Here is a 12014-nt window from a genome sequence, read left to right on the forward strand (position 1 = left end):
ATCTTCTGCATTGGTAGGCATATTCTTTACCTGCTGAACCACCTGGGAAGCCGCATCTTATGTATAGTACTGTATATATGTCAATCCCAGCTCCTAATTTATCCCTCCCCGCTTTGATAACCATGTTTGTTTTTTACATCTGTGACTCTATTTCTATTTTATAAATAAGTTCATTTGATCTACGTTTTAAGATTCTACATACAAATGATAGCATATATTTGTCTTTCTCTGTCTGACTTACTTAACATTTGATGAGAATCTCTAGGTCCATCCATGATGCTGCAATGGCATTATTTAATTATTTTTTATGGCTGAGTAATAGTCCATTGCATATGTACCACATCTTCTTTATCCATTCCTCTGTTGATGGACATTTAGGTTGCTTCCATGTCCTGGGCTATTGTAGACAGTGCTGCAATAAACTCTGGGGTATGTGTATCTTTTTGAATTATGGTTTTCTCCAGTTATATACCCACGAGTGGGATTCCTGGGACATATGGGCTCTATTTCTAGTTTTTTGAGGAGCCTCCATACTTCTCTACATAGTGGCTATACCAATTTACATTCCCACCAACAGTGTAGGAGGGTTCCCTTTCCTCCACACAGCCTCCAGCATTTATTATTTGTAGATTTTTTATGCTGGCCATTCATCTCCTGCTCTTTGCAACCGTAAGCACATTCCAGAGGGTTAACTACCTGGACCCAGAGCTGGGAGGGTAGCTCATCCAGGACTCCGCCGCTGTCTCCCAGCCACGGTCTGGGGGATTTCTTCTGTGAACTTTCCATTCGGGAACACAGCTGCTAGTGTTCCACTTTGACTGCAGTGGAAGCGCATACCCCAAATCCTCTGTGGCGGGGGACACGGGGTAGGGAGGCGCACACAGCAAGTGTCAGAGATGAGATCTCGCTGGGGTAGGGGGTCGAAACTTCCACTATATATATATATTCCTTTTTTTTTTTTTTGGCTGTGATAAATCTTCATTGCTACATGGGCTTTCTCTAGTTGTGGTGAGCAGGAGCTACTCTCTAGCTGTGGCGCTCAGGCTTCTCATTGCCGTGGCTTCTCTTCTCTTGTTGTGGAGGACGGGCTCTAGAGCACAGGCTCAGTAGTCGTGGTGCACAAGTTTAGTTGCTCCAAGACTTGTGGGATCTTCCCAGACTAGGGATCAAACCGATATCCCCTGCATTGGTGGGCAGATTCTTAACTACTGGACTGCCAGGAAAGTCCCCTCTACTACACATACTCCTGTGAATGCAGCAAATGTTAAATAATAAAAAAGTTAAAGTTATGTGTTAACATTACCAAAATGTTTTAAATAGCATAAATAGGAATAGGGAGTAGTTAAACAAACCATGTAACATCCAGTATGTTCCATATCCACTATATTATTAAGTGAAAAGGCAGGTTATAAAGCAACATGCAAACTATAATCACATTTTTCTTTTTGGCCACGCCATGTAGCTTGTGGGATCTTAGTTCCCCAACGAGGGACTGAACCTCGACCCCAGCAGGGAAAGTAGAGTCTTAGCTACTGGACCACCAGGGAGGTCCCCACATTTTACTTTTTAAAAATGTTCTCCATAGCTATGTAATTGTGATTACATATTTATAATCACAGAAAAAAATACTGGTAAAAGAAAAAGCTCAAGCATTTGCTATCTTTAAGTAGTGGAAAGCATAGGTTACTTTTGCTTACTTATTTTGGCTAATTCTCTAAATTTCAAAACTACTCAGGTATAATGTTTGGAGGGATCTCTAGTCTGTCTGACTCTGTTGTTTTCCTCTATTTCTTTGCATTGATCGCTGAGGAAGGCTTTTTAATCGCTCCTTGCTATTCTTTGGAATTCTGCATTCAGATGGAAATATCTTTCCTTTTCTCCTTTGCTTTTCCTTTCTCTTCTTTTCACAGCTATTTGTAAGGCCTCCTCAGACAGCCATTTTGCTTTTTTGCATTTCTTTTCCATGGGGATGGTCTTAATCCCTGTCTCCTATACAATGTCACGAACCTCAGTCCATAGTTCATCAGGCACTCTGTCTATCAGATCTAGTCCCTTGAATCTATTTCTCACTTCCACTGTATAATCATAAGGGATTTGATTTAGGTCATACCTGAATGGTCTAGTGGTTTTCCCTACTTTCTTCAATTCAAGTCTGAATTTGGCAATAAGGAGTTCATGATCTGAGCCACAGTCAGCTCCTGGTCTTATTTTTGCTGACTGTATAGAGCTTCTCCATCTTTGGCTGCAAAGAATATAATCAATCTGATTTCAGTGTTGACCATCTGGTGATGTCCATGTATAGAGTCTTCTCTTGTGTTGTTGGAAGAGGGTGTTTGCTATGACCAATGCGTTCTCTTGGTAAAACTCTATTAGCCTTTGCCCTGCTTCATTCTGTGTTCCAAGGCCAAATTTGCCTGTTACTCCAGGTGTTTCCTGACTACCTACTTTTGCATTCCAGTCCCCTATAATGAAAAGGACATCTTTTTTAGGTGTTAGTTCTAAAAGGTCTTGTAGGTCTTCATAGAACCGTTCAACTTCAGCTTCTTCAGCATTACTGGTTGGGGCATAGGCTTGGATTACCCTAATATTGAATGGTTTGCCTTGGAAACGAACAGAGATCATTCTGTTGTTTTTGAGATTGCATCCAAGTACTGCATTTCGGACTCTTTTGTTGACCATGATGGCTACTCCATTTCTTCTAAGGGATTCCTGCCCACAGGAGTAGATATAATGGTCATTGAGTTAAATTCACCCATTCCAGTCCATCTTAGTTCGCTGATTCCTAGAATGTTGACGTTCACTCTTGCCATCTCGTTTGACCACTTCCAATTTGCCTTGATTCATGGACCTAACATTCCAGGTTCTTAACATTCTAGGTTCCTATGCAATATTGCTCTTTACAGCATTGGACCTTGCTTCTATCACCAGTCACATCCACAACTGGGTATTGTTTTTGCTTTGGCTCCATCCCTTCATTCTTTCTGGAGTTATTTCTCCACTGATCTCCAGTAGTATATTGGGCTACTGACCTGGGGAGTTCATCTTTCCATGTCCTATCTTTTTGCCTTTTCATACTGTTCATGGGGTTCTCAAGGCAAGAATACTGAAGTGGTTTGCCATCCCCTTCTCCAGTGGACCACATTCTGTCAGAAAATTAGAGATACCAAGGGAACATTTCATGCAAAGATTGGCTCAATAAAGGATAGAAATGGTATGGACCTAACAGAAGCAGAAGATATTAAGAAGAGTTGGCAAGAATACACAGAAGAACTTGTACAAAAAAGATCTTCACGACCCAGATAATCACGATGGTGTGATCACTCACCTGGAGCCAGACATCCTGGAATGTGAAGTCAAGTGGGCCTTAGAAAGCGTTACTACGAACAAAGCTAGTGGAGGTGATGGAATTCCAGTTGAGCTATTTCAAATCCTGAAAGATGATGCTGTGAAAGTGCTGCACTCAATATGCCAGCACATTTGGAAAACTCACCAGTGGCCACAGGACTGGAAAAGGTCAGTTTTCATTCCAATCCCAAAGAAAGGCAATGCCAAAGAATGCTCAAACTACCGCACAACTGCACTCATCTCACACGCTAGTAAAGTAATGCTCAAAATTCTCCAAGCCAGGTTTCAGCAGTACATGAACCGTGAACTTCCTGATGTTCAAGCTGGTTTTAGAAAAGGCAGAGGAACCAGAGATCAAATTGCCAACATCCGCTGGATCATCGAAAAGCAGGAGAGTTCCAGAAAAACATCTATTTCTGCTTTATTGACTATGCCAAAGCCTTTGACTGTGTGGATCACAAGAAACTGTGGAAAATTCTGAAAGAGATGGGAATACCAGACCATCTGACCTGTCTCTTGAGAAACCTGTATGCAGGTGAGGAAGCAACAGTTAGAACTGGACATGGAAAAACAGACTGGTTCCAAATAGGAAAAAGAGTACATCAAGGCTGTATATTGTCACCCTGCTTATTTAACTTATGTGCAGAGTACATCATGAGAAACTCTGGGCTGAAAGAACCACAAGCTGGAATCAAGCTTGCCGGGAGAAATATCAATAACCTCAGATATGCAGATGACACCACCCTTATGGCAGAAAGTGAAGAGGAACTAAAAAGCTTCTTGATGAAAGTGAAAGAGGAGAGTGAAAAAGTTGGCTTAAAGCTCAACATTCAGAAAACTAAGATCATGGCATCTGGTCCCATCACTTCATGGCAAATAGATGGGGAAACAGTGGAAACAGTGACAGACTTTATTTTGGGGGGCTCCAAAATCACTGCAGATGGTGACTGCAGCCATGAAATTAAAAGACGCTTACTCCTTGGAAGGAAAGTTATGACCAACCTAGATAGCATATTCAAAAGCAGAGACATTACTTTGCCAACAAAGGTCCGTCTAGTCAAGGCTATGGTTTTTCCAGTGGTCATGTATGGATGTGAGAGTTGGACTGTGAAGAAAGCTGTGCGCTGAAGAATTGATGCTTTTGAACTGTGGTGTTGGAGAAGACTCTTGAGAGTCCCTTGGACTGCAAGGAGATCCAACCAGTCCATTCTAAAGGAGATCAGTCCTGGGTGTTCATTGGAAGGACTGATGATGAAGCTGAAACTCCAGTACTTTGGCCCCCTATGTGAAAAGTTGACTCATTGGAAAAGACTTTGATGCTTGGAGGGATTGGGGGCAGGAGGAGAAGGGGACGACAGAGGATGAGATGGCTGGATGGCATTACTGACTCGATGGACATGGTTTGGGTAGACTCCAGGAGTTAGTGATGGACAGGGAGGCCTGGCATGCTGCGATTCATGGGGTCTCAAAGAGTCGGACATGACTGAGCGACTGAACTGAACTGAACTTATAATGTTTGGAGTGTAAGACATATAAATACTGATGGCTGATTCGTGTTGATGTATGGCAGAAACTAACAGGATGCTGCTGCTGCTAAGTTGCTTCAGTCGTGTCCGACTCTGTGGGACCCCATAGACGGCAGCCCATCAGGCTCCACCGTCCCTGGGATTCTCCAGGCAAGAACACTGGAGTGGGTTGCCATTTCCTTCTCCAATGCATGAAAGTGAAAAGTGAAAGTGAAGTCGCTCAGTCATGTCCAACTCTTAGCGACCCCATGGACTACAGCCTACCAGGCTCCTCCATCCATGGGATTTTCCAGGCAAGAGTACTGGAGTGGGGTGCCATTGCCTTATAACACAATTATCCTCCAATTAAAACCATAATTAAAAATATTTCAATAGCAGTTTTGTGAGGCTAAAAACTTGCCCAAGCGAACTTGGGGACACCTACCCCACCTCCAGGAGATGTCCACCAGCTTTCATAGCAGTGCCTTCCAGGAGAGCAAAACCTGGACGTACCCAAAGGCCTCCTCACGCATCCACATAAGGAGGGACACGTCCACTGGCTGTCTGCGCAACTGTGCAGTGACCAATGCAGAATCGAGGACATTAACCTTACGATATCCAAAAACACTGCTGCACAAAGAAGGTGAGCTGCAAACAGTAAGACTGCTGTAGCGGCCAGCTTGTTAAGTCTGGAAAGCACCTGAAGCCATGACCATGTTCCTTGAGCATCAACATTGGTACCCATATCCTGGAGTCCAGAGGACATGGGGAGGGCAGGCTCAGGTGGCTTAGAAGGGCCCAAGGGCTTTCACAGGTACCTTCAACACAGTATTTATTTAGGAGGTGGGATCTCTGGGGCTGTCTCCTTCTCCATATTTGCTTCAGGTGTGAAATGTTGGACAATTTTACATTGCCCACGGATGGGGCCCATGTGTGTCATTTGGGCTACTCCAGCAGGTCAGCAGGCTGTGCCTGTTCCAGGATGAGCTCTGCTCCTGAAATACGGGTGCTACCAGGGGGTCTGGCACTCAGAGCACAGCCACTGGCTGGGACACAAGCCATATGCAGTGACCAAAAATAAAAATAGAACTGTGAGAAGAGGAGGCAGGCACTGGGATCCTCAGAAACAAGAGAAAGATTCATTGATATGAAACTATGGAGGATGCGGCCCTGAGGTCAGGAAGGGGTCCCGTTACCTGCTCTGGTACCTTGAAGTATCCACCTGGGGGATGAGGGGAGCTGTTATACTTATCATAATTCTTCTTCACCCACCCCACCCCCAGCCCCTCTGGCACTGTGCCGTTAGGTAAATATTTGAAACTGGTCTTTTTTCCCCTTCTCGTATACAATAGGGTATACAGGATGCATATTCCTCACACATGGGCTGTAAAACTAATTGTGAAAGTGTCAGTGAAAATGCTTTACAAAGTAAAACAGCAAACTGTATTTACTCTGTGGATCATGGCATGGTGAACTTTGGGAGTCATGTGATCATATCTTTCCTGTTTAACAGTTATGAATTTTAATCAAAGTAATACATATGAACAAGATTAAACAACCAAATGTGCGTGTGTGTGCGCGCGCGCGTGTGCATGCACGCTGTCATGTCTGACACTTTGTGAGCCCATGGACTCTACCCCTTCAGGTTCCTCTGTCCATGTGATCCCCCAGGCAAGAATGCTGGAGTGGGTTGCCATTCCCTTTTCCAAGGGATCTTCTCAACCAATCAGATCTAACATCTCCTGTGTCTCCTGCATTGGCAGGCAGATTCTTTACCACTAAGCCACCTAAACAACCAAAGAATACCCTCCCAAAACGTAGTGATAAAATGTTTCTCTCTTCCCCACTCACCCCTGACCCTCCCCTGGAAAGTTCCACCACTCCAGGGATAAGCCTTTTATATCATTTCTATTTTTAAATATCTTTTTGGTTATTCCCTAAAGCCTCAGGGGAACACTTATCTGTCCTCGGGTTTTGTGATTAATGGGCCTCCTGATATGAAGGCAGAGTCTTCTCTGTGAACCTCCAGTCATCCTCATCTTGGACCATTCCAGGAAGATATTTTTAGCATCCAGGGCAAATTGGGTGAGCACATTTTAGGCACCAACAGTAGTTAAAAATCATATCTCATTTTAGTTTGCCTTGTATCTGGAACTTAATTTTGTAGTATACCTGTTTTTCTCTGTAGTTTTTTTTTTTTTTTAATTAACTTATTTACTTAATTTTTGGCTGTGCTGGGTCTTTGTTGTTCATGCAGTCTCACTCTCTGAGAGTGAGAGCTACTGTTTGTGGCAGAGCTCAGACTCTAGAGCGTGGGCTCAGTAGTTATGGTGCACAGGCTTAGTTGCTCTGTGGCTTGTGGAATCTTCCTGAACCAGGGATCAAACCCGTATCCCCTGCATTGGCAGGCAGATTCTTAACCACTGGACCACCAGGGTAGTCCCTGTCTGTAGTGTTTAATGCCTTTCTTCCTTCTTGTTAGCAAACTAATAAGGTGCCTCGGCCTGAGCCTCTCAGTTTCTCTGTTTTAAGACCTCCTCCCCAGCCCTTTCCCTACTCTCGCCCCTACCTGGCTTTGCTGAGCTGTCAACTCCGGGACTTTCTTTCCTGCCCTAGAACAGTAATTTTGGAGTCCAAATACCATGTTTTTCTGCTTTATTTATCACTTTGCTGAAAAACATCCTGTAGTAACTGTCCAATAAAGGATGTGTGGGAGGCTTGTATGTTTTTGAATCCTCGAAGGTGTGACAATACTGACGTTCTGCCGCATGCATGTCTGGTAAGCAAGCAGACCTCGTTTTATTGCGTCTCAAACATATTTTGATTTTCACAAATTGAAGGTCTGTGGCAATGCTGCATTGTCAGATGACAGCATTTTTTTTTTAGCAATAACGTATTTTTAATTATGGAAGAAGAAATGTCAACCCACTGCAGTATTCTTACTAGGAAAATCCCATGGACAGAGGATCCTGGCAGGCTAGAGTCTGTCCATAGGGTTGCACAGAGTTGGACACAATTGAGCAACTAAACAACAAACAATTTTTAATCATGTGTATACAATGTTAGACAATGCTACTGCACACTTCCTAAAGTATAACATAAATTTTATATACACTGGGAAATCCCCAAATTCATGTGACTCGCTTTATTGCAGTACTTACTGTGGTGGTTGGGTCTGAACAGTCTTTCCGAGGTCTGCCTTTATGGAAAACTGGGTTCAAAATACTTACTATCTTCTTACACCCAGTGCTTTTGATGGGAAGTCTGGTCCCACTGTGATTCTTGCTCCTTTGCAGCCAACATTTTACTTTTACCCTCTGGAATCCCACTCAAATCATGTTCATTATGTCCCAGACACTGTTCTACACCCCTGACCTGTGCCAACAAGCTTGATTCCCACAATAGCCGGTTTACAGATGAGAAGATAGAGTTGTCTTTGGACAGTCAAACACCATCTGCGTGGCTGAAAGGAGAGCAAGCCTGTTCCATGGCCACAGTGGGGAGAGTGCACTCTCAGATCAGGGCACCTTCCCTGGGGAATCAAACCACAGGCAAGCCTGGGTGTTCACCCCCACCAGGGAGTATGTGCACTCATCAAAAAGCAGGGCACAGGGACTCGCCCAGTGGTCCAGTGGTTAAGACGCTGCCTTCCAATGCAGAGGGGTGAAGGTTCAATCCCTGGTCAGGGAACTAAGATCCCATATGCCTTGCGGTGTGGCCAAAAAAATAAACAATTAAAAAAAAAAAAAGCAGGGCACAGATGGGAACAGCCAGCATTAGAGGGTCTAAGTTTTGTGTGTGTGTGTGTTTTTTAAGGTAAAATGTCAAATAGTACCTATAAGATACTACCACTTGTGTAAGAAAGTAGAGGATATTAAAAATTTTTTTGTATATCAGTTTTTGCAAAAAGAAGTCATGTGGCTGTGGGCAGAGGGGATTCGAGTGGTAGCAAGATTTCTCTAGGCGTACTTTTTTTCCTATAACAACTTTATTGAGATATAATCTATATATCATACAATTCACCTACTTGATGTACACAGTTCACTGGATTTTAGTATATTGCCAGACACATGCAACCATCACTACAAGGTTAGATCATTTTCATCCAGTCTGAAGGTGCCCCCTGCATCTACTTTTCCTTCTCTCCTCACTGCCATCGCCCTTCTCTTTTCTCTCTTTGATGTTCCCTGCCTCCCCCCACTGGGCTTCCCTGGTAGCTCAGATGGTAAAATATCCGCCTGCAATTCAGGAGACCCTGGTTCGGTTCATGGGTCGGGAAGATCCCCTGGAGAAGGGATAGGCTACCCACTCCAGTATTCTTGGGCTTCCCTCAGGCTCAGACAGTAAAGAATCCTCCCACAATCTAGGAGACTTGGGTGTGATCTCTGGGTTGGGAATATCCCCTGGAGGAGGGCATGGCAACCCACTCCAGTATTCTTGCCTGGAAACCCCCCATGGACAGAGGAGCCTGGTGTGCTACAGTCCATGGGGCCTCAAAGACAAGATGGAGTGACTAAGCGCAGCCCAGCCTCCTGCCGATTGTCTGCAGATGGCTTCTGGGTGCCTGGGGCAGCGTCTGATACAGGAATAAGTTGTTGTTATTGTTGCTCAATCGCCAAGTCGAGTCTGACTCTTTGCAACTCCATGGATTGCAGAACGCCAGGCTTCCCTGTCCTCCACTATCTCCCAGAGTTTGCTGATACTGTGGGAGTAAGTGTCTAATACTAATTCACCCAAGTTCACCGAGTGCACGTATGAATAAAGGACCGTGTTGGAAGCATCGCTTGGCAGGTAAGAAAACAAGCTCCTGAGCTCACTTGGCCAGTGTCATCCTCTCCCCAACCCCCACCCCTACCTTGTGAATCCACTGGGCCTCCTCCTTCCTCCAGTCCATGTCTTGCCTTTGACTCTGCCGCCCAGACAGCCCGGGGTCATTTCCCACGGAGTCGAAATTGAGAAGTTGCCTGGGGGTGGGGGAGGGTGTTGAGGGAGGCCAGGGCCTGGAGGTCAGGTTAGGGCAGTGGTGTGCTTGGCTGACAGGTAGGTCACCTGGCTCTGGGCCCAGGCCACGCCCGGCGTAATTACCTAATTACCGTAATTACCAGACAGGAGCCAAGCTTGCTGCTGGACCGCGCCCACGGGGATCCGATGAGCAAGGCCTGGGGCGCGGCGCCTCCGCTCCCCGCGGGACGCCGCGTTGGCTTCGGGGCTGAGAAGTCCAGCAGGCCGGAAGCCTGGGGGCCCGGCCCTCCAGGGAGGGGCACTGGGGAGGCTCTGAGGCCACATCCCACATCCCACTGGCTTGTCTGTTCTGGTTCTGGCAGATTCTTGGGCCTGGCTCCCCTTCCCGGCAGGCGCTGCTTCTGGGTTCCCGGCTCTGACAGCTAGCTAGGCAGTCACTCGACCTCGCCAGGCCTCGGACTCCTCATCTTTATGGGTTCGTTGCCAGGATTAAATGAACTGATCTGTGTACAGCTGGAAGCCAGTTTTCTTAATAACATTATTAGGGACCAAACCCGGTTCTTGGCACCTCATACACGCAGAGGGATGAACTTGACAGATGAGGAAGGGGGGGCAGAATTTGGGGACCAGTGTGGGGTCTGCAGACCCTTCCTGGGGTCCCCACCCCCTCTTCCGTCTGTCTCCCTCCTGCCTTTGGCAAGACTCCTCCCAAGGCTAACACCACCTTAGATCTGCCATCCTGGCTAGCGCTGAGATTGTCTTTGTTTCATGCCGTATGGGGCCGCAGAGCCGTAATTAGCCTAATAAGGAGCCTGCTGCACGCACGTCTGCGCTTGGGCTCCGCTCCGACAGCTACCCGGTAATTTGCCAGACCGCTCGACTAAGGCCTTTGCCTGGACAGGTCCCACCACTAACCAGGCCAGGTTCGGGCGGGGCGGTAATGATGTTATTTTTCAGGCTTCCCGCCCCCACTCGTGTGAGAACCCAGCCCCAGGGGCAGGGCCATTTCCACTAGGGAATAAGCTTCAGGGCACCGGGCTGCGAGGACCTATGACAATCGGAGGGGAGAAACCGCCCCCCTAACGCGGAGCCAGCTTCTGGCTCTGGTCTGCTCAGGTGGGGAGGTTGGCTGGATAGTGGGGAGCTGCCCGGTGTGGGGGCCAGCCCTTCAGCCAGCAGGAATGGCCTTGGAGGAAGTGGCCAGTGCCCTTGGGCTGTGCAGCAAGTGGCCAGTGCCTCTGGGGGCTGCTCACATCCCCAGGGCCCACCCAGGACCCTCTGAGCCACCTTTGTCCTGGGGTCACAGTGTCAGGTAAGTGGCCCAAAGTCTCCAGACACTGGAGAGACCAAGCAGAAAGCCCAAGTTTTAGAAGCCACGAGTCAGGAGGTGGAGACCTCACCATGACGCCCATCTCCAAGCCTGCCCAGGGCAGCCACATATGCCCCTGTGGGCAGAAGGGCCCTGTAGCCAGGCCTGGGAAGCACAGGGCCAGCCCAGATGCCTACAAAATGCTCACTCACTGGGCTCTTTGATCCGCCCCACTGGGCGGGCCTGCATCAGCAAAGAGGTTTCCATGGAGACGGTGCTGAGGGAGACAGCCCCACCCCCAGTCCTACCCTGAGCATCTTGTGTGTCCTGGGCAGAGCCCTGCTCGCTCCCCTTCCCAGCCTTCCGGAGGAGGTGGCGCCAAACCCCCCACCCCCACCCCCGCTGCCTGGTTTACCCAATCCCCCTCCGACAGAGCAGGGCTCCCTTTGGAAATGGAAGGGGTCCCTTAGCCCAGCCCCTTCTGAGAAGGAAAGCTCACCAGGCTAGGTATCTGCTCCCTGCATTTTCTAGAGTCCATGTGCCAAACCATCAGAGAAACGGGCCCACGCAGGTGCCGGGCTGGCCCCAGGAGGTCCTGGACACTCGCTGCTCCCGGTCCAGGCCCAGGCCTGCTGCCTTTATACCCAGACCTGGCCCAAGGTGCTGAAGACTAACTGCCATCCATGGGCTGGGTGCCAGACAGGGGTGGGCTGAGTCAGAGTGGCTCGCCTGTGTGCATGTGCGGGGTGTGCCTGCTGTATGCCCCAGGGGCGCTGGCCACTGGAAGGGAGGGTCCCGTGGCCCAGGCAATCGTTGGGCCTCAGGCCTGGCCTGTCCTGGCACACCAGGCAGGGAGGAGCTGAGAGCCTGGCTCTGAGCCCCATACCTCCTTG

The sequence above is a fragment of the Bos taurus genome, chromosome 21 (genome assembly GCF_002263795.3).
Source record: "Bos taurus isolate L1 Dominette 01449 registration number 42190680 breed Hereford chromosome 21, ARS-UCD2.0, whole genome shotgun sequence".
In the NCBI taxonomy this organism is placed as follows: domain Eukaryota; kingdom Metazoa; phylum Chordata; class Mammalia; order Artiodactyla; family Bovidae; genus Bos; species Bos taurus.